At 55.6% G+C, this 21,115-nt stretch overlaps 11 non-coding genes across 11 annotated transcripts; all 11 read left to right on the forward strand.

The window, feature by feature from the left end:
- Positions 1-1,664: 1,664 nt before the first annotated feature.
- On the forward strand, positions 1,665-1,771 carry LOC138511903 (U6 spliceosomal RNA). Its single transcript, XR_011280790.1, has one exon. It is a non-coding gene; the product is annotated as a U6 spliceosomal RNA (small nuclear RNA).
- Positions 1,772-3,511: 1,740 nt separating this feature from the next.
- LOC138511904 (U6 spliceosomal RNA) lies at positions 3,512-3,618 on the forward strand. The gene has a single exon (XR_011280791.1). It is a non-coding gene; the product is annotated as a U6 spliceosomal RNA (small nuclear RNA).
- Positions 3,619-5,361: 1,743 nt separating this feature from the next.
- Positions 5,362-5,468, forward strand: LOC138512335 (U6 spliceosomal RNA). Its single transcript, XR_011281181.1, has one exon. It is a non-coding gene; the product is annotated as a U6 spliceosomal RNA (small nuclear RNA).
- A 1,741-nt stretch (positions 5,469-7,209) lies between these two features.
- LOC138511905 (U6 spliceosomal RNA) lies at positions 7,210-7,316 on the forward strand. Its single transcript, XR_011280792.1, has one exon. It is a non-coding gene; the product is annotated as a U6 spliceosomal RNA (small nuclear RNA).
- Positions 7,317-9,048: 1,732 nt separating this feature from the next.
- On the forward strand, positions 9,049-9,155 carry LOC138511907 (U6 spliceosomal RNA). Its single transcript, XR_011280793.1, has one exon. It is a non-coding gene; the product is annotated as a U6 spliceosomal RNA (small nuclear RNA).
- Positions 9,156-10,880: 1,725 nt separating this feature from the next.
- LOC138511908 (U6 spliceosomal RNA) lies at positions 10,881-10,987 on the forward strand. Its single transcript, XR_011280794.1, has one exon. It is a non-coding gene; the product is annotated as a U6 spliceosomal RNA (small nuclear RNA).
- Positions 10,988-12,732: 1,745 nt separating this feature from the next.
- On the forward strand, positions 12,733-12,839 carry LOC138511909 (U6 spliceosomal RNA). The gene has a single exon (XR_011280795.1). It is a non-coding gene; the product is annotated as a U6 spliceosomal RNA (small nuclear RNA).
- Positions 12,840-14,571: 1,732 nt separating this feature from the next.
- Positions 14,572-14,678, forward strand: LOC138511910 (U6 spliceosomal RNA). The gene has a single exon (XR_011280796.1). It is a non-coding gene; the product is annotated as a U6 spliceosomal RNA (small nuclear RNA).
- A 1,733-nt stretch (positions 14,679-16,411) lies between these two features.
- On the forward strand, positions 16,412-16,518 carry LOC138511911 (U6 spliceosomal RNA). The gene has a single exon (XR_011280797.1). It is a non-coding gene; the product is annotated as a U6 spliceosomal RNA (small nuclear RNA).
- Positions 16,519-18,250: 1,732 nt separating this feature from the next.
- On the forward strand, positions 18,251-18,357 carry LOC138511912 (U6 spliceosomal RNA). Its single transcript, XR_011280798.1, has one exon. It is a non-coding gene; the product is annotated as a U6 spliceosomal RNA (small nuclear RNA).
- Positions 18,358-20,101: 1,744 nt separating this feature from the next.
- Positions 20,102-20,208, forward strand: LOC138511913 (U6 spliceosomal RNA). Its single transcript, XR_011280799.1, has one exon. It is a non-coding gene; the product is annotated as a U6 spliceosomal RNA (small nuclear RNA).
- Positions 20,209-21,115: the final 907 nt, after the last annotated feature.

Below are 21,115 nucleotides of genomic sequence, written 5' to 3' on the forward strand. Positions count from 1 at the left end.
ACAGAATAAAAGGGGCCCCGCTCCCGTGCTGGTCTTGTGCTTGCTCGCTGCCGCGGAAGCCCTTCCCGTTTCTCTTGATCCTCTCTGTGCTGCACCGAGAGCGGCTGCCTTGTCCTCTGCTGGCTGCTCATTTCTATATAGCGCTTTCTATATGACCCGCCTCTAGGGGCTCATGGCAAAGAGCGCACAGCCCCTCAAGCTTCACTGCTTCTAGGCCCTACTCTTCATGAGAGCTGTCTGCCTCTAGGTGTGTGATCTCTTTACCCACTTGTGCATTCTTTGCTCAGTGTCATTCGCCAACTGCTCCTTTAAAGCAAGCGAGGGGTGGCAGGGTCTGAAAGGCAGCAGATAGCACGAGAGAGAGTGTGCGTGCGTGCGTGCGTGTGTCTGTGTGTATGCAAATCATCAGTCAGCCAGGGCCTGCTGGGAGCCCATTCCGCCAGGCCCACCGGCTTTTGGACAGCTCCCAGATGGTTGGAGAAGGACCAGGCTGGGTTGGGCCACGGAGCAGAGGCCGAGCCGTTCCCTGGTGCGCTTTCTGGAAATGTCTCCCTCATTTGGAAATGTGCCCCTCAGTTGCTGAGGTCCCGAGAAGGCTCGCCTGCGGCGCTCACAGAGAGGTCTCTGGCCGATCAGGGACGTGAAGGGCTGCCCTGGGACTGTGTCCAACACAAGCCAACCCCCACCCATTGAAGGACAGGACGCACACATGCATAGAAATCATCTGCTGCTTGTTGGGGCCTTCTGGAGGGACCCCTACTGGTGGTGCTTCAAGATGGCGCCTGGTGTTTCCTTGCTGTGCAACCGGCCCGCCCCACAGAGTTGGGAGCCCAGCCGGATGGCAGTGGAACCCACAACCTTCTGACTCCTAGTCAGGCGCCTTATCCATTGCACCACTGGCCCCCATACCTCTGGTGCCCTCCGTTAGCTCCTAGTGCTGTTCTTCATGGTGCCCTCCGTTAGCTCCTAGTGCTGTTCTTCAAGGTGCCTTTCTGAAGCAGGAGCCGCTGCAATGCCTGCTGTCCTGATTTTGTAACACACAAGGCTCACGTCCTGGCACAGTTGATAAAAGCAGGCGACAGGCAGCCAATACCTGTTGTAAGAGGCTTCCTGGCCCTACCAAAGGAAAGCAGACCCGGCGGGACTTTGAAGCCACCGTCGCTGAAGCCAGCAGCCAAACGTAAACTTACATCGGTTTGAAAATGCATCTCTGGCTTGAAGGCGGGGGCAGCAGCAATCCGGGGCTCTCGGGGGTCCGCGCACTAGGCCGCTGCCTCACCTTGCCTTATCCTGGAACTCAACAGGGCCCCCCCCAAGCAAACCCTCACAGGCCCTCTGGCTTTTCTCTGGCTTGTGGGACTATTGTGATGCGTCCAGGCACACAGCACCCATCACCCAGGCATTATGACGGGAGGTGCCACTTTGCATGCAGCCTGGACCATGATCCTTTCTTCCTGCATTGCAATAGCCAAGCACACGGAACCTTTCCTTTTGGGCCAAACCAGCAGCGAGGAAGCTTGGGTCGTTGGTCTTTGCCTCTTGGTTCCATACCGGCCCCAGAACCAAACAGTTTCTTGCCAAAGTTAGAGCATAACAAGTCAACCTAGGTCAAAAGGCAGCCGATGCGCTGGCTTTTATACACTGGCCAGTTCAGCCCCAAGTGTGTGCTCGCTTCGGCAGCACATATACTAAAATTGGAACGATACAGAGAAGATTAGCATGGCCCCTGCGCAAGGATGACACGCAAATTCGTGAAGCGTTCCATATTTTTAGACACGTGCGTGCCAGGAGAGAAATACCTTTTATTGACAGAATAAAAGGGGCCCCGCTCCCGTGCTGGTCTTGTGCTTGCTTGCTTGCTCGCTGCCGCGGAAGCCCTTCCCGTTTCTCTTGATCCTCTCTGTGCTGTGCTGCACCGAGAGCGGCTGCCTTGTCCTCTGCTGGCTGCTCATTTCTATATAGCGCTTTCTATATGACCCGCCTCTAGGGGCTCATGGCAAAGAGCGCACAGCCCCTCAAGCTTCACTGCTTCTAGGCCCTACTCTTCATGAGAGCTGGCTGCCTCTAGGTGTGTGATCTCTTTACCCACTTGTGCATTCTTTGCTCAGTGTCATTCGCCAACTGCTCCTTTAAAGCAAGAGAGGGGTGGCAGGGTCTGAAAGGCAGCAGATAGCACGAGAGAGAGTGTGCGTGCGTGCGTGCGTGCGTGTGTCTGTGTGTATGCAAATCACCAGTCAGCCAGGGCCTGCTGGGAGCCCATTCCGCCAGGCCCACCGGCTTTTGGACAGCTCCCAGATGGTTGGAGAAGGACCAGGCTGGGTTAGGCCACGGAGCAGAGGCCGAGCCGTTCCCTGGTGCGCTTTCTGGAAATGTCTCCCTCATTTGGAAATGTGCCCCTCAGTTGCTGAGGTCCCGAGAAGGCTCGCCTGCGGCGCTCACAGAGAGGTCTCTGGCCGATCAGGGACGTGAAGGGCTGCCCTGGGACTGTGTCCAACACAAGCCAACCCCCACCCATTGAAGGACTGGACGCACACATGCATAGAAATCATCTGCTGCGTGTTGGGGCGGTCTGGAGGGACCCCTACTGGTGGTGCTTCCAGATGGCGCTGGTGTTTCCTTGCTGTGCAACTGGGCCCGCCCCACATAAAATCAAAAGTCTATTGCGAGCAGAGAAGGCCAAGAGAATTTAAATGTAATTCAAAGAAACAAAGCACAGAGTTGGGAGCCCAGCCGGATGGCAGTGGAACCCACAACCTTCTGACTCCTATCCATTGCACCACTGGCCCCCATACCCCTGGTGCCCTCCCTTAGCTCCTAGTGCTGTTCTTCAAGGTGCCTTTCTGAAGCAGGAGCCGCTGCAATGCCTGCTGTCCTGATTTTGTAACACACAAGGCTCACGTCCTGGCACAGTTGATAAAAGCAGGCGACAGGCAGCCAATACCTGTTGTAAGAGGCTTCCTGGCCCTACCAAAGGGAAGCAGACCCGGCGGGACTTTGAAGCCACCGTCGCTGAAGCCAGCAGCCAAACGTAAACTTACATCGGTTTGAAAATGCATCTCTTGCTTGAAGGCGGGGGCAGCAGCAATCCGGGGCTCTCGGGGGTCCGCGCACTAGGCCGCTGCCTCACCTTGCCTTATCCTGGAACTCAACAGGGCCCCCCCCAAGCAAACCCTCACAGGCCCTCTGGCTTTTCTCTGGCTTGTGGGACTATTGTGATGCGTCCAGGCACACAGCACCCATCACCCAGGCATTATGACAGGAGGTGCCACTTTGCATGCAGCCTGGACCATGATCCTTTCTTCCTGCATTGCAATAGCCAAGCACACGGAACCTTTCCTTTTGGGCCAAACCAGCAGCGAGGAAGCTTGGGTCGTTGGTCTTTGCCTCTTGGTTCCATACCGGCCCCAGAACCAAACAGTTTCTTGCCAAAGTTGGAGCATAACAAGTCAACCTAGGTCAAAAGGCAGCCGATGCGCTGGTTTTATACACTGGCCAGTTCAGCCCCAAGTGTGTGCTCGCTTCGGCAGCACATATACTAAAATTGGAACGATACAGAGAAGATTAGCATGGCCCCTGCGCAAGGATGACACGCAAATTCGTGAAGCGTTCCATATTTTTAGACACGTGCGTGCCAGGAGAGAAATACCTTTTATTGACAGAATAAAAGGGGCCCCGCCCCGCTCCCGTGCTCGTCTTGTGCTTGCTCGCTGCCGCGGAAGCCCTTCCCGTTTCTCTTGATCCTCTCTGTGCTGTGCTGCACCGAGAGCGGCTGCCTTGTCCTCTGCTGGCTGCTCATTTCTATATAGCGCTTTCTATATGACCCGCCTCTAGGGGCTCATGGCAAAGAGCGCACAGCCCCTCAAGCTTCACTGCTTCTAGGCCCTACTCTTCATGAGAGCTGGCTGCCTCTAGGTGTGTGATCTCTTTACCCACTTGTGCATTCTTTGCTCAGTGTCATTCGCCAACTGCTCCTTTAAAGCAAGCGAGGGGTGGCAGGGTCTGAAAGGCAGCAGATAGCACGAGAGAGAGTGTGCGTGCGTGCGTGTGTCTGTGTGTATGCAAATCACCAGTCAGCCAGGGCCTGCTGGGAGCCCATTCCGCCAGGCCCACCGGCTTTTGGACAGCTCCCAGATGCTTGGAGAAGGACCAGGCTGGGTTAGGCCACGGAGCAGAGGCCGAGCCGTTCCCTGGTGCGCTTTCTGGAAATGTCTCCCTCATTTGGAAATGTGCCCCTCAGTTGCTGAGGTCCCGAGAAGGCTCGCCTGCGGCGCTCACAGAGAGGTCTCTGGCCGATCAGGGACGTGAAGGGCTGCCCTGGGACTGTGTCCAACACAAGCCAACCCCCACCCATTGAAGGACAGGACGCACACATGCATAGAAATCATCTGCTGCTTGTTGGGGCGGTCTGGAGGGACCCCTACTGGTGGTGCTTCGAGATGGCGCCTGGTGTTTCCTTGCTGTGCAACCGGGCCCGCCCCACATAAAATCAAAAGTCTATTGCGAGCAGTGAAGGCCAAGAGAATTTAAATGTAATTCAAAGAAACAAAGCATAGAGTTGGGAGCCCAGCCGGATGGCAGTGGAACCCACAACCTTCTGACTCCTAGTCAGGCGCCTTATCCATTGCACCACTGGCCCCCATACCCCTGGTGCCCTCCCTTAGCTCCTAGTGCTGTTCTTCAAGGTGCCTTTCTGAAACAGGAGCCGCTGCAATGCCTGCTGTCCTGATTTTGTAACACACAAGGCTCACGTCCTGGCACAGTTGATAAAAGCAGGCGACAGGCAGCCAATACCTGTTGTAAGAGGCTTCCTGGCCCTACCAAAGGAAAGCAGACCCGGCGGGACTTTGAAGCCACCGTCGCTGAAGCCAGCAGCCAAACGTAAACTTACATTGGTTTGAAAATGCATCTCTGGCTTGAAGGCGGGGGCAGCAGCAATCCGGGGCTCTCGGGGGTCCGCGCACTAGGCCGCTGCCTCACCTTGCCTATCCTGGAACTCAACAGGGCCCCCCCCAAGCAAACCCTCACAGGCCCTCTGGCTTTTCTCTGGCTTGTGGGACTATTGTGATGCGTCCAGACACACAGCACCCATCACCCAGGCATTATGACGGGAGGTGCCACTTTGCATGCAGCCTGGACCATGATCCTTTCTTCCTGCATTGCAATAGCCAAGCACACGGAACCGTTCCTTTTGGGCCAAACCAGCAGCGAGGAAGCTTGGGTCGTTGGTCTTTGCCTCTTGGTTCCATACCGGCCCCAGAACCAAACAGTTTCTTGCCAAAGTTAGAGCATAACAAGTCAACCTAGGTCAAGAGGCAGCCGATGCGCTGGCTTTTATACACTGGCCAGTTCAGCCCCAAGTGTGTGCTCGCTTCGGCAGCACATATACTAAAATTGGAACGATACAGAGAAGATTAGCATGGCCCCTGCGCAAGGATGACACGCAAATTCGTGAAGCGTTCCATGTTTTTAGACACGTGCGTGCCAGGAGAGAAATACCTTTTATTGACAGAATAAAAGGGGCCCCGCCCCGCTCCCGTGCTCGTCTTGTGCTTGCTCGCTGCCGCGGAAGCCCTTCCCGTTTCTCTTGATCCTCTCTGTGCTGTGCTGCACCGAGAGCGGCTGCCTTGTCCTCTGCTGGCTGCTCATTTCTATATAGCGCTTTCTATATGACCCGCCTCTAGGGGCTCATGGCAAAGAGCGCACAGCCCCTCAAGCTTCACTGCTTCTAGGCCCTACTCTTCATGAGAGCTGGCTGCCTCTAGGTGTGTGATCTCTTTACCCACTTGTGCATTCTTTGCTCAGTGTCATTCGCCAACTGCTCCTTTAAAGCAAGCGAGGGGTGGCAGGGTCTGAAAGGCAGCAGATAGCACGAGAGAGAGTGTGCGTGCGTGCGTGTGTCTGTGTGTATGCAAATCACCAGTCAGCCAGGGCCTGCTGGGAGCCCATTCCGCCAGGCCCACCGGCTTTTGGACAGCTCCCAGATGGTTGGAGAAGGACCAGGCTGGGTTAGGCCACGGAGCAGAGGCCGAGCCGTTCCCTGGTGCGCTTTCTGGAAATGTCTCCCTCATTTGGAAATGTGCCCCTCAGTTGCTGAGGTCCCGAGAAGGCTCGCCTGCGGCGCTCACAGAGAGGTCTCTGGCCGATCGTGGCCGATCAGGGACGTGAAGGGCTGCCCTGGGACTGTGTCCAACACAAGCCAACCCCCACCCATTGAAGGACTGGACGCACACATGCATAGAAATCATCTGCTGCGTGTTGGGGCGGTCTGGAGGGACCCCTACTGGTGGTGCTTCCAGATGGCGCCTGGTGTTTCCTTGCTGTGCAACCGGGCCCGCCCCACATAAAATCAAAAGTCTATTGCGAGCAGTGAAGGCCAAGGGAATTTAAATGTAATTCAAAGAAACAAAGCACAGAGTTGGGAGCCCAGCCGGATGGCAGTGGAACCCACAACCTTCTGACTCCTATCCATTGCACCACTGGCCCCCATACCCCTGGTGCCCTCCCTTAGCTCCTAGTGCTGTTCTTCAAGGTGCCTTTCTGAAGCAGGAGCCGCTGCAATGCCTGCTGTCCTGATTTTGTAACACACAAGGCTCACGTCCTGGCACAGTTGATAAAAGCAGGCGACAGGCAGCCAATACCTGTTGTAAGAGGCTTCCTGGCCCTACCAAAGGAAAGCAGACCCGGCGGGACTTTGAAGCCACCGTCGCTGAAGCCAGCAGCCAAACGTAAACTTACATCGGTTTGAAAATGCATCTCTTGCTTGAAGGCGGGGGCAGCAGCAATTCGGGGCTCTCGGGGGTCCGCGCACTAGGCCGCTGCCTCACCTTGCCTTATCCTGGAACTCAACAGGGCCCCCCCCCAAGCAAACCCTCACAGGCCCTCTGGCTTTTCTCTGGCTTGTGGGACTATTGTGATGCGTCCAGGCACACAGCACCCATCACCCAGGCATTATGACAGGAGGTGCCACTTTGCATGCAGCCTGGACCATGATCCTTTCTTCCTGCATTGCAATAGCCAAGCACACGGAACCTTTCCTTTTGGGCCAAACCAGCAGCGAGGAAGCTTGGGTCGTTGGTCTTTGCCTCTTGGTTCCATACCGGCCCCAGAACCAAACAGTTTCTTGCCAAAGTTAGAGCATAACAAGTCAACCTAGGTCAAAAGGCAGCCGATGCGCTGGTTTTATACACTGGCCAGTTCAGCCCCAAGTGTGTGCTCGCTTCGGCAGCACATATACTAAAATTGGAACGATACAGAGAAGATTAGCATGGCCCCTGCGCAAGGATGACACGCAAATTCGTGAAGCGTTCCATATTTTTAGACACGTGCGTGCCAGGAGAGAAATACCTTTTATTGACAGAATAAAAGGGGCCCCGCCCCGCTCCCGTGCTCGTCTTGTGCTTGCTCGCTGCCGCGGAAGCCCTTCCCGTTTCTCTTGATCCTCTCTGTGCTGTGCTGCACCGAGAGCGGCTGCCTTGTCCTCTGCTGGCTGCTCATTTCTATATAGCGCTTTCTATATGACCCGCCTCTAGGGGCTCATGGCAAAGAGCGCACAGCCCCTCAAGCTTCACTGCTTCTAGGCCCTACTCTTCATGAGAGCTGGCTGCCTCTAGGTGTGTGATCTCTTTACCCACTTGTGCATTCTTTGCTCAGTGTCATTCGCCAACTGCTCCTTTAAAGCAAGCGAGGGGTGGCAGGGTCTGAAAGGCAGCAGATAGCACGAGAGAGAGTGTGCGTGCGTGCGTGTGTCTGTGTGTATGCAAATCACCAGTCAGCCAGGGCCTGCTGGGAGCCCATTCCGCCAGGCCCACCGGCTTTTGGACAGCTCCCAGATGGTTGGAGAAGGACCAGGCTGGGTTAGGCCACGAAGCAGAGGCTGAGCCGTTCCCTGGTGCGCTTTCTGGAAATGTCTCCCTCATTTGGAAATGTGCCCCTCAGTTGCTGAGGTCCCGAGAAGGCTCGCCTGCGGCGCTCACAGAGAGGTCTCTGGCCGATCAGGGACGTGAAGGGCTGCCCTGGGACTGTGTCCAACACAAGCCAACCCCCACCCATTGAAGGACAGGACGCACGCATGCATAGAAATCATCTGCTGCGTGTTGGGGCGGTCTGGAGGGACCCCTACTGGTGGTGCTTCCAGATGGCGCCTGGTGTTTCCTTGCTGTGCAACCGGGCCCGCCCCACATAAAATCAAAAGTCTATTGCGAGCAGTGAAGGCCAAGAGAATTTAAATGTAATTCAAAGAAACAAAGCACAGAGTTGGGAGCCCAGCCGGATGGCAGTGGAACCCACAACCTTCTGACTCCTATCCATTGCACCACTGGCCCCCATACCCCTGGTGCCCTCCCTTAGCTCCTAGTGCTGTTCTTCAAGGTGCCTTTCTGAAGCAGGAGCCGCTGCAATGCCTGCTGTCCTGATTTTGTAACACACAAGGCTCACGTCCTGGCACAGTTGATAAAAGCAGGCGACAGGCAGCCAATACCTGTTGTAAGAGGCTTCCTGGCCCTACCAAAGGGAAGCAGACCCGGCGGGACTTTGAAGCCACCGTCGCTGAAGCCAGCAGCCAAACGTAAACTTACATCGGTTTGAAAATGCATCTCTTGCTTGAAGGCGGGGGCAGCAGCAATCCGGGGCTCTCGAGGGTCCGCGCACTAGGCCGCTGCCTCACCTTGCCTTATCCTGGAACTCAACAGGGCCCCCCCCCAAGCAAACCCTCACAGGCCCTCTGGCTTTTCTCTGGCTTGTGGGACTATTGTGATGCGTCCAGGCACACAGCACCCATCACCCAGGCATTATGACAGGAGGTGCCACTTTGCATGCAGCCTGGACCATGATCCTTTCTTCCTGCATTGCAATAGCCAAGCACACGGAACCTTTCCTTTTGGGCCAAACCAGCAGCGAGGAAGCTTGGGTCGTTGGTCTTTGCCTCTTGGTTCCATACCGGCCCCAGAACCAAACAGTTTCTTGCCAAAGTTAGAGCATAACAAGTCAACCTAGGTCAAAAGGCAGCCGATGCGCTGGCTTTTATACACTGGCCAGTTCAGCCCCAAGTGTGTGCTCGCTTCGGCAGCACATATACTAAAATTGGAACGATACAGAGAAGATTAGCATGGCCCCTGCGCAAGGATGACACGCAAATTCGTGAAGCGTTCCATATTTTTAGACACGTGCGTGCCAGGAGAGAAATACCTTTTATTGACAGAATAAAAGGGGCCCCGCTCCCGTGCTGGTCTTGTGCTTGCTCGCTGCCGCGGAAGCCCTTCCCGTTTCTCTTGAGCCTCTCTGTGCTGTGCTGCACCGAGAGCGGCTGCCTTGTCCTCTGCTGGCTGCTCATTTCTATATAGCGCTTTCTATATGACCCGCCTCTAGGGGCTCATGGCAAAGAGCGCACAGCCCCTCAAGCTTCACTGCTTCTAGGCCCTACTCTTCATGAGAGCTGGCTGCCTCTAGGTGTGTGATCTCTTTACCCACTTGTGCATTCTTTGCTCAGTGTCATTCGCCAACTGCTCCTTTAAAGCAAGCGAGGGGTGGCAGGGTCTGAAAGGCAGCAGATAGCACGAGAGAGAGTGTGCGTGCGTGCGTGTGTCTGTGTGTATGCAAATCACCAGTCAGCCAGGGCCTGCTGGGAGCCCATTCCGCCAGGCCCACCGGCTTTTGGACAGCTCCCAGATGCTTGGAGAAGGACCAGGCTGGGTTAGGCCACGGAGCAGAGGCCGAGCCGTTCCCTGGTGCGCTTTCTGGAAATGTCTCCCTCATTTGGAAATGTGCCCCTCAGTTGCTGAGGTCCCGAGAAGGCTCGCCTGCGGCGCTCACAGAGAGGTCTCTGGCCGATCAGGGACGTGAAGGGCTGCCCTGGGACTGTGTCCAACACAAGCCAACCCCCACCCATTGAAGGACAGGACGCACGCATGCATAGAAATCATCTGCTGCGTGTTGGGGCGGTCTGGAGGGACCCCTACTGGTGGTGCTTCCAGATGGCGCCTGGTGTTTCCTTGCTGTGCAACCGGGCCCGCCCCACATAAAATCAAAAGTCTATTGCGAGCAGAGAAGGCCAAGAGAATTTAAATGTAATTCAAAGAAACAAAGCACAGAGTTGGGAGCCCAGCCGGATGGCAGTGGAACCCACAACCTTCTGACTCCTATCCATTGCACCAGTGGCCCCCATACCCCTGGTGCCCTCCCTTAGCTCCTAGTGCTGTTCTTCAAGGTGCCTTTCTGAAGCAGGAGCCACTGCAATGCCTGCTGTCCTGATTTTGTAACACACAAGGCTCACGTCCTGGCACAGTTGATAAAAGCAGGCGACAGGCAGCCAATACCTGTTGTAAGAGGCTTCCTGGCCCTACCAAAGGAAAGCAGACCCGGCGGGACTTTGAAGCCACCGTCGCTGAAGCCAGCAGCCAAACGTAAACTTACATCGGTTTGAAAATGCATCTCTGGCTTGAAGGCGGGGGCAGCAGCAATCCGGGGCTCTCGGGGGTCCGCGCACTAGGCCGCTGCCTCACCTTGCCTATCCTGGAACTCAACAGGGCCCCCCCCAAGCAAACCCTCACAGACCCTCTGGCTTTTCTCTGGCTTGTGGGACTATTGTGATGCGTCCAGGCACACAGCACCCATCACCCAGGCATTATGACGGGAGGTGCCACTTTGCATGCAGCCTGGACCATGATCCTTTCTTCCTGCATTGCAATAGCCAAGCACACGGAACCTTTCCTTTTGGGCCAAACCAGCAGCGAGGAAGCTTGGGTCGTTGGTCTTTGCCTCTTGGTTCCATACCGGCCCCAGAACCAAACAGTTTCTTGCCAAAGTTAGAGCATAACAAGTCAACCTAGGTCAAAAGGCAGCCGATGCGCTGGCTTTTATACACTGGCCAGTTCAGCCCCAAGTGTGTGCTCGCTTCGGCAGCACATATACTAAAATTGGAACGATACAGAGAAGATTAGCATGGCCCCTGCGCAAGGATGACACGCAAATTCGTGAAGCGTTCCATATTTTTAGACACGTGCGTGCCAGGAGAGAAATACCTTTTATTGACAGAATAAAAGGGGCCCCGCCCCGCTCCCGTGCTCGTCTTGTGCTTGCTCGCTGCCGCGGAAGCCCTTCCCGTTTCTCTTGATCCTCTCTGTGCTGTGCTGCACCGAGAGCGGCTGCCTTGTCCTCTGCTGGCTGCTCATTTCTATATAGCGCTTTCTATATGACCCGCCTCTAGGGGCTCATGGCAAAGAGCGCGCAGCCCCTCAAGCTTCACTGCTTCTAGGCCCTACTCTTCATGAGAGCTGGCTGCCTCTAGGTGTGTGATCTCTTTACCCACTTGTGCATTCTTTGCTCAGTGTCATTCGCCAACTGCTCCTTTAAAGCAAGCGAGGGGTGGCAGGGTCTGAAAGGCAGCAGATAGCACGAGAGAGAGTGTGCGTGCGTGCGTGTGTCTGTGTGTATGCAAATCACCAGTCAGCCAGGGCCTGCTGGGAGCCCATTCCGCCAGGCCCACCGGCTTTTGGACAGCTCCCAGATGGTTGGAGAAGGACCAGGCTGGGTTAGGCCACGGAGCAGAGGCCGAGCCGTTCCCTGGTGCGCTTTCTGGAAATGTCTCCCTCATTTGGAAATGTGCCCCTCAGTTGCTGAGGTCCCGAGAAGGCTCGCCTGCGGCGCTCACAGAGAGGTCTCTGGCCGATCAGGGACGTGAAGGGCTGCCCTGGGACTGTGTCCAACACAAGCCAACCCCCACCCATTGAAGGACAGGACGCACACATGCATAGAAATCATCTGCTGCTTGTTGGGGCCTTCTGGAGGGACCCCTACTGGCGGTGCTTCGAGATGGCGCCTGGTGTTTCCTTGCTGTGCAACCGGGCCCGCCCCACATAAAATCAAAAGTCTATTGCGAGCAGTGAAGGCCAAGAGAATTTAAATGTAATTCAAAGAAACAAAGCACAGAGTTGGGAGCCCAGCCGGATGGCAGTGGAACCCACACAACCTTCTGACTCCTAGTCAGGCGCCTTATCCATTGCACCACTGGCCCCCATACCCCTGGTGCCCTCCCTTAGCTCCTAGTGCTGTTCTTCAAGGTGCCTTTCTGAAACAGGAGCCGCTGCAATGCCTGCTGTCCTGATTTTGTAACACACAAGGCTCACGTCCTGGCACAGTTGATAAAAGCAGGCGACAGGCAGCCAATACCTGTTGTAAGAGGCTTCCTGGCCCTACCAAAGGGAAGCAGACCCGGCGGGACTTTGAAGCCACCGTCGCTGAAGCCAGCAGCCAAACGTAAACTTACATTGGTTTGAAAATGCATCTCTGGCTTGAAGGCGGGGGCAGCAGCAATCCGGGGCTCTCGGGGGTCCGCGCACTAGGCCGCTGCCTCACCTTGCCTATCCTGGAACTCAACAGGGCCCCCCCCAAGCAAACCCTCACAGGCCCTCTGGCTTTTCTCTGGCTTGTGGGACTATTGTGATGCGTCCAGACACACAGCACCCATCACCCAGGCATTATGACGGGAGGTGCCACTTTGCATGCAGCCTGGACCATGATCCTTTCTTCCTGCATTGCAATAGCCAAGCACACGGAACCGTTCCTTTTGGGCCAAACCAGCAGCGAGGAAGCTTGGGTCGTTGGTCTTTGCCTCTTGGTTCCATACCGGCCCCAGAACCAAACAGTTTCTTGCCAAAGTTAGAGCATAACAAGTCAACCTAGGTCAAAAGGCAGCCGATGCGGTGGCTTTTATACACTGGCCAGTTCAGCCCCAAGTGTGTGCTCGCTTCGGCAGCACATATACTAAAATTGGAACGATACAGAGAAGATTAGCATGGCCCCTGCGCAAGGATGACACGCAAATTCGTGAAGCGTTCCATATTTTTAGACACGTGCGTGCCAGGAGAGAAATACCTTTTATTGACAGAATAAAAGGGGCCCCGCCCCGCTCCCGTGCTCGTCTTGTGCTTGCTCGCTGCCGCGGAAGCCCTTCCCGTTTCTCTTGATCCTCTCTGTGCTGTGCTGCACCGAGAGCGGCTGCCTTGTCCTCTGCTGGCTGCTCATTTCTATATAGCGCTTTCTATATGACCCGCCTCTAGGGGCTCATGGCAAAGAGCGCACAGCCCCTCAAGCTTCACTGCTTCTAGGCCCTACTCTTCATGAGAGCTGGCTGCCTCTAGGTGTGTGATCTCTTTACCCACTTGTGCATTCTTTGCTCAGTGTCATTCTTTGAAAGCAAGCGAGGGGTGGCAGGGTCTGAAAGGCAGCAGATAGCACGAGAGAGAGTGTGCGTGCGTGCGTGTGTCTGTGTGTATGCAAATCACCAGTCAGCCAGGGCCTGCTGGGAGCCCATTCCGCCAGGCCCACCGGCTTTTGGACAGCTCCCAGATGCTTGGAGAAGGACCAGGCTGGGTTAGGCCACGGAGCAGAGGTTGAGCCGTTCCCTGGTGCGCTTTCTGGAAATGTCTCCCTCATTTGGAATTGTGCCCCTCAGTTGCTGAGGTCCCGAGAAGGCTCGCCTGCGGCGCTCACAGAGAGGTCTCTGGCCGATCAGGGACGTGAAGGGCTGCCCTGGGACTGTGTCCAACACAAGCCAACCCCCACCCATTGAAGGACAGGACGCACACATGCATAGAAATCATCTGCTGCTTGTTGGGGCGGTCTGGAGGGACCCCTACTGGTGGTGCTTCGAGATGGCGCCTGGTGTTTCCTTGCTGTGCAACCGGGCCCGCCCCACATAAAATCAAAAGTCTATTGCGAGCAGTGAAGGCCAAGAGAATTTAAATGTAATTCAAAGAAACAAAGCACAGAGTTGGGAGCCCAGCCGGATGGCAGTGGAACCCACAACCTTCTGACTCCTAGTCAGGCGCCTTATCCATTGCACCACTGGCCCCCATACCCCTGGTGCCCTCCGTTAGCTCCTAGTGCTGTTCTTCAAGGTGCCTTTCTGAAACAGGAGCCGCTGCAATGCCTGCTGTCCTGATTTTGTAACACACAAGGCTCACGTCCTGGCACAGTTGATAAAAGCAGGCGACAGGCAGCCAATACCTGTTGTAAGAGGCTTCCTGGCCCTACCAAAGGAAAGCAGACCCGGCGGGACTTTGAAGCCACCGTCGCTGAAGCCAGCAGCCAAACGTAAACTTACATTGGTTTGAAAATGCATCTCTGGCTTGAAGGCGGGGGCAGCAGCAATCCGGGGCTCTCGGGGGTCCGCGCACTAGGCCGCTGCCTCACCTTGCCTATCCTGGAACTCAACAGGGCCCCCCCCAAGCAAACCCTCACAGGCCCTCTGGCTTTTCTCTGGCTTGTGGGACTATTGTGATGCGTCCAGACACACAGCACCCATCACCCAGGCATTATGACGGGAGGTGCCACTTTGCATGCAGCCTGGACCATGATCCTTTCTTCCTGCATTGCAATAGCCAAGCACACGGAACCGTTCCTTTTGGGCCAAACCAGCAGCGAGGAAGCTTGGGTCGTTGGTCTTTGCCTCTTGGTTCCATACCGGCCCCAGAACCAAACAGTTTTTTGCCAAAGTTAGAGCATAACAAGTCAACCTAGGTCAAAAGGCAGCCGATGCGGTGGCTTTTATACACTGGCCAGTTCAGCCCCAAGTGTGTGCTCGCTTCGGCAGCACATATACTAAAATTGGAACGATACAGAGAAGATTAGCATGGCCCCTGCGCAAGGATGACACGCAAATTCGTGAAGCGTTCCATATTTTTAGACACGTGCGTGCCAGGAGAGAAATACCTTTTATTGACAGAATAAAAGGGGCCCCGCTCCCGTGCTCGTCTTGTGCTTGCTCGCTGCCGCGGAAGCCCTTCCCGTTTCTCTTGATCCTCTCTGTGCTGCACCGAGAGCGGCTGCCTTGTCCTCTGCTGGCTGCTCATTTCTATATAGCGCTTTCTATATGATCAGCCTCTAGGGGCTCATGGCAAAGAGCGCACAGCCCCTCAAGCTTCACTGCTTCTAGGCCCTACTCTTCATGAGAGCTGGCTGCCTCTAGGTGTGTGATCTCTTTACCCACTTGTGCATTCTTTGCTCAGTGTCATTCGCCAACTGCTCCTTTAAAGCAAGCGAGGGGTGGCAGGGTCTGAAAGGCAGCAGATAGCACGAGAGAGAGTGTGCGTGCGTGCGTGTGTCTGTGTGTATGCAAATCACCAGTCACCCAGGGCCTGCTGGGAGCCCATTCCGCCAGGCCCACCGGCTTTTGGACAGCTCCCAGATGGTTGGAGAAGGACCAGGCTGGGTTGGGCCACGGAGCAGAGGCCGAGCCGTTCCCTGGTGCGCTTTCTGGAAATGTCTCCCTCATTTGGAAATGTGCCCCTCAGTTGCTGAGGTCCCGAGAAGGCTCGCCTGCGGCGCTCACAGAGAGGTCTCTGGCCGATCAGGGACGTGAAGGGCTGCCCTGGGACTGTGTCCAACACAAGCCAACCCCCACCCATTGAAGGACAGGACGCACACATGCATAGAAATCATCTGCTGCTTGTTGGGGCGGTCTGGAGGGACCCCTACTGGTGGTGCTTCCAGATGGCGCCTGGTGTTTCCTTGCTGTGCAACCGGGCCCGCCCCACATAAAATCAAAAGTCTATTGCGAGCAGAGAAGGCCAAGAGAATTTAAATGTAATTCAAAGAAACAAAGCACAGAGTTGGGAGCCCAGCCGGATGGCAGTGGAACCCACAACCTTCTGACTCCTAGTCAGGCGCCTTATCCATTGCACCACTGGCCCCCATACCCCTGGTGCCCTCCCTTAGCTCCTAGTGCTGTTCTTCAAGGTGCCTTTCTGAAACAGGAGCCGCTGCAATGCCTGCTGTCCTGATTTTGTAACACACAAGGCTCACGTCCTGGCACAGTTGATAAAAGCAGGCGACAGGCAGCCAATACCTGTTGTAAGAGGCTTCCTGGCCCTACCAAAGGGAAGCAGACCCGGCGGGACTTTGAAGCCACCGTCGCTGAAGCCAGCAGCCAAACGTAAACTTACATTGGTTTGAAAATGCATCTCTGGCTTGAAGGCGGGGGCAGCAGCAATCCGGGGCTCTCGGGGGTCCGCGCACTAGGCCGCTGCCTCACCTTGCCTATCCTGGAACTCAACAGGGCCCCCCCCAAGCAAACCCTCACAGGCCCTCTGGCTTTTCTCTGGCTTGTGGGACTATTGTGATGCGTCCAGACACACAGCACCCATCACCCAGGCATTATGACGGGAGGTGCCACTTTGCATGCAGCCTGGACCATGATCCTTTCTTCCTGCATTGCAATAGCCAAGCACACGGAACCGTTCCTTTTGGGCCAAACCAGCAGCGAGGAAGCTTGGGTCGTTGGTCTTTGCCTCTTGGTTCCATACCGGCCCCAGAACCAAACAGTTTCTTGCCAAAGTTAGAGCATAACAAGTCAACCTAGGTCAAAAGGCAGCCGATGCGGTGGCTTTTATACACTGGCCAGTTCAGCCCCAAGTGTGTGCTCGCTTCGGCAGCACATATACTAAAATTGGAACGATACAGAGAAGATTAGCATGGCCCCTGCGCAAGGATGACACGCAAATTCGTGAAGCGTTCCATATTTTTAGACACGTGCGTGCCAGGAGAGAAATACCTTTTATTGACAGAATAAAAGGGGCCCCGCCCCGCTCCCGTGCTCGTCTTGTGCTTGCTCGCTGCCGCGGAAGCCCTTCCCGTTTCTCTTGATCCTCTCTGTGCTGTGCTGCACCGAGAGCGGCTGCCTTGTCCTCTGCTGGCTGCTCATTTCTATATAGCGCTTTCTATATGACCCGCCTCTAGGGGCTCATGGCAAAGAGCGCACAGCCCCTCAAGCTTCACTGCTTCTAGGCCCTACTCTTCATGAGAGCTGGCTGCCTCTAGGTGTGTGATCTCTTTACCCACTTGTGCATTCTTTGCTCAGTGTCATTCTTTGAAAGCAAGCGAGGGGTGGCAGGGTCTGAAAGGCAGCAGATAGCACGAGAGAGAGTGTGCGTGCGTGCGTGTGTCTGTGTGTATGCAAATCACCAGTCAGCCAGGGCCTGCTGGGAGCCCATTCCGCCAGGCCCACCGGCTTTTGGACAGCTCCCAGATGCTTGGAGAAGGACCAGGCTGGGTTAGGCCACGGAGCAGAGGTTGAGCCGTTCCCTGGTGCGCTTTCTGGAAATGTCTCCCTCATTTGGAATTGTGCCCCTCAGTTGCTGAGGTCCCGAGAAGGCTCGCCTGCGGCGCTCACAGAGAGGTCTCTGGCCGATCAGGGACGTGAAGGGCTGCCCTGGGACTGTGTCCAACACAAGCCAACCCCCACCCATTGAAGGACAGGACGCACACATGCATAGAAATCATCTGCTGCTTGTTGGGGCGGTCTGGAGGGACCCCTACTGGTGGTGCTTCGAGATGGCGCCTGGTGTTTCCTTGCTGTGCAACCGGGCCCGCCCCACATAAAATCAAAAGTCTATTGCGAGCAGTGAAGGCCAAGAGAATTTAAATGTAATTCAAAGAAACAAAGCACAGAGTTGGGAGCCCAGCCGGATGGCAGTGGAACCCACAACCTTCTGACTCCTAGTCAGGCGCCTTATCCATTGCACCACTGGCCCCCATACCCCTGGTGCCCTCCGTTAGCTCCTAGTGCTGTTCTTCAAGGTGCCTTTCTGAAACAGGAGCCGCTGCAATGCCTGCTGTCCTGATTTTGTAACACACAAGGCTCACGTCCTGGCACAGTTGATAAAAGCAGGCGACAGGCAGCCAATACCTGTTGTAAGAGGCTTCCTGGCCCTACCAAAGGAAAGCAGACCCGGCGGGACTTTGAAGCCACCGTCGCTGAAGCCAGCAGCCAAACGTAAACTTACATTGGTTTGAAAATGCATCTCTGGCTTGAAGGCGGGGGCAGCAGCAATCCGGGGCTCTCGGGGGTCCGCGCACTAGGCCGCTGCCTCACCTTGCCTATCCTGGAACTCAACAGGGCCCCCCCCAAGCAAACCCTCACAGGCCCTCTGGCTTTTCTCTGGCTTGTGGGACTATTGTGATGCGTCCAGACACACAGCACCCATCACCCAGGCATTATGACGGGAGGTGCCACTTTGCATGCAGCCTGGACCATGATCCTTTCTTCCTGCATTGCAATAGCCAAGCACACGGAACCGTTCCTTTTGGGCCAAACCAGCAGCGAGGAAGCTTGGGTCGTTGGTCTTTGCCTCTTGGTTCCATACCGGCCCCAGAACCAAACAGTTTTTTGCCAAAGTTAGAGCATAACAAGTCAACCTAGGTCAAAAGGCAGCCGATGCGGTGGCTTTTATACACTGGCCAGTTCAGCCCCAAGTGTGTGCTCGCTTCGGCAGCACATATACTAAAATTGGAACGATACAGAGAAGATTAGCATGGCCCCTGCGCAAGGATGACACGCAAATTCGTGAAGCGTTCCATATTTTTAGACACGTGCGTGCCAGGAGAGAAATACCTTTTATTGACAGAATAAAAGGGGCCCCGCTCCCGTGCTCGTCTTGTGCTTGCTCGCTGCCGCGGAAGCCCTTCCCGTTTCTCTTGATCCTCTCTGTGCTGCACCGAGAGCGGCTGCCTTGTCCTCTGCTGGCTGCTCATTTCTATATAGCGCTTTCTATATGATCAGCCTCTAGGGGCTCATGGCAAAGAGCGCACAGCCCCTCAAGCTTCACTGCTTCTAGGCCCTACTCTTCATGAGAGCTGGCTGCCTCTAGGTGTGTGATCTCTTTACCCACTTGTGCATTCTTTGCTCAGTGTCATTCGCCAACTGCTCCTTTAAAGCAAGCGAGGGGTGGCAGGGTCTGAAAGGCAGCAGATAGCACGAGAGAGAGTGTGCGTGCGTGCGTGTGTCTGTGTGTATGCAAATCACCAGTCACCCAGGGCCTGCTGGGAGCCCATTCCGCCAGGCCCACCGGCTTTTGGACAGCTCCCAGATGGTTGGAGAAGGACCAGGCTGGGTTGGGCCACGGAGCAGAGGCCGAGCCGTTCCCTGGTGCGCTTTCTGGAAATGTCTCCCTCATTTGGAAATGTGCCCCTCAGTTGCTGAGGTCCCGAGAAGGCTCGCCTGCGGCGCTCACCAGAGAGGTCTCTGGCCGATCGTGGCCGATCAGGGACGTGAAGGGCTGCCCTGGGACTGTGTCCAACACAAGCCAACCCCCACCCATTGAAGGACAGGACGCACACATGCATAGAAATCATCTGCTGCTTGTTGGGGCGGTCTGGAGGGACCCCTACTGGTGGTGCTTCGAGATGGCGCCTGGTGTTTCCTTGCTGTGCAACCGGGCCCGCCCCACATAAAATCAAAAGTCTATTGCGAGCAGAGAAGGCCAAGAGAATTTAAATGTAATTCAAAGAAACAAAGCACAGAGTTGGGAGCCCAGCCGGATGGCAGTGGAACCCACAACCTTCTGACTCCTAGTCAGGCGCCTTATCCATTGCACCACTGGCCCCCATACCCCTGGTGCCCTCCCTTAGCTCCTAGTGCTGTTCTTCAAGGTGCCTTTCTGAAACAGGAGCCGCTGCAATGCCTGCTGTCCTGATTTTGTAACACACAAGGCTCACGTCCTGGCACAGTTGATAAAAGCAGGCGACAGGCAGCCAATACCTGTTGTAAGAGGCTTCCTGGCCCTACCAAAGGGAAGCAGACCCGGCGGGACTTTGAAGCCACCGTCGCTGAAGCCAGCAGCCAAACGTAAACTTACATTGGTTTGAAAATGCATCTCTGGCTTGAAGGCGGGGGCAGCAGCAATCCGGGGCTCTCGGGGGTCCGCGCACTAGGCCGCTGCCTCACCTTGCCTATCCTGGAACTCAACAGGGCCCCCCCCAAGCAAACCCTCACAGGCCCTCTGGCTTTTCTCTGGCTTGTGGGACTATTGTGATGCGTCCAGACACACAGCACCCATCACCCAGGCATTATGACGGGAGGTGCCACTTTGCATGCAGCCTGGACCATGATCCTTTCTTCCTACATTGCAATAGCCAAGCACACGGAACCGTTCCTTTTGGGCCAAACCAGCAGCGAGGAAGCTTGGGTCGTTGGTCTTTGCCTCTTGGTTCCATACCGGCCCCAGAACCAAACAGTTTCTTGCCAAAGTTAGAGCATAACAAGTCAACCTAGGTCAAAAGGCAGCCGATGCGCTGGCTTTTATACACTGGCCAGTTCAGCCCCAAGTGTGTGCTCGCTTCGGCAGCACATATACTAAAATTGGAACGATACAGAGAAGATTAGCATGGCCCCTGCGCAAGGATGACACGCAAATTCGTGAAGCGTTCCATATTTTTAGACACGTGCGTGCCAGGAGAGAAATACCTTTTATTGACAGAATAAAAGGGGCCCCGCCCCGCTCCCGTGCTCGTCTTGTGCTTGCTCGCTGCCGCGGAAGCCCTTCCCGTTTCTCTTGATCCTCTCTGTGCTGTGCTGTGCTGCACCGAGAGCGGCTGCCTTGTCCTCTGCTGGCTGCTCATTTCTATATAGCGCTTTCTATATGACCCGCCTCTAGGGGCTCATGGCAAAGAGCGCACAGCCCCTCAAGCTTCACTGCTTCTAGGCCCTACTCTTCATGAGAGCTGGCTGCCTCTAGGTGTGTGATCTCTTTACCCACTTGTGCATTCTTTGCTCAGTGTCATTCTTTGAAAGCAAGCGAGGGGTGGCAGGGTCTGAAAGACAGCAGATAGCACGAGAGAGTGTGCGTGCGTGCGTGCGTGTGTCTGTGTGTATGCAAATCAGCAGTCAGCCAGGGCCTGCTGGGAGCCCATTCCGCCAGGCCCACCGGCTTTTGGACAGCTCCCAGATGGTTGGAGAAGGACCAGGCTGGGTTAGGCCACGGAGCAGAGGCTGAGCCGTTCCCTGGTGCGCTTTCTGGAAATGTCTCCCTCATTTGGAAATGTGCCCCTCAGTTGCTGAGGTCCCGAGAAGGCTCGCCTGCGGCGCTCACAGAGAGGTCTCTGGCCGATCAGGGACGTGAAGGGCTGCCCTGGGACTGTGTCCAACACAAGCCAACCCCCACCCATTGAAGGACAGGACGCACACATGCATAGAAATCATCTGCTGCTTGTTGGGGCGGTCTGGAGGGACCCCTACTGGTGGTGCTTCGAGATGGCGCCTGGTGTTTCCTTGCTGTGCAACCGGGCCCGCCCCACATAAAATCAAAAGTCTATTGCGAGCAGTGAAGGCCAAGAGAATTTAAAT

The sequence above is a fragment of the Ambystoma mexicanum genome, chromosome 6p, assembly GCF_040938575.1.
Source record: "Ambystoma mexicanum isolate Mex_15411 chromosome 6p, UKY_AmexF1_1, whole genome shotgun sequence".
In the NCBI taxonomy this organism is placed as follows: domain Eukaryota; kingdom Metazoa; phylum Chordata; class Amphibia; order Caudata; family Ambystomatidae; genus Ambystoma; species Ambystoma mexicanum.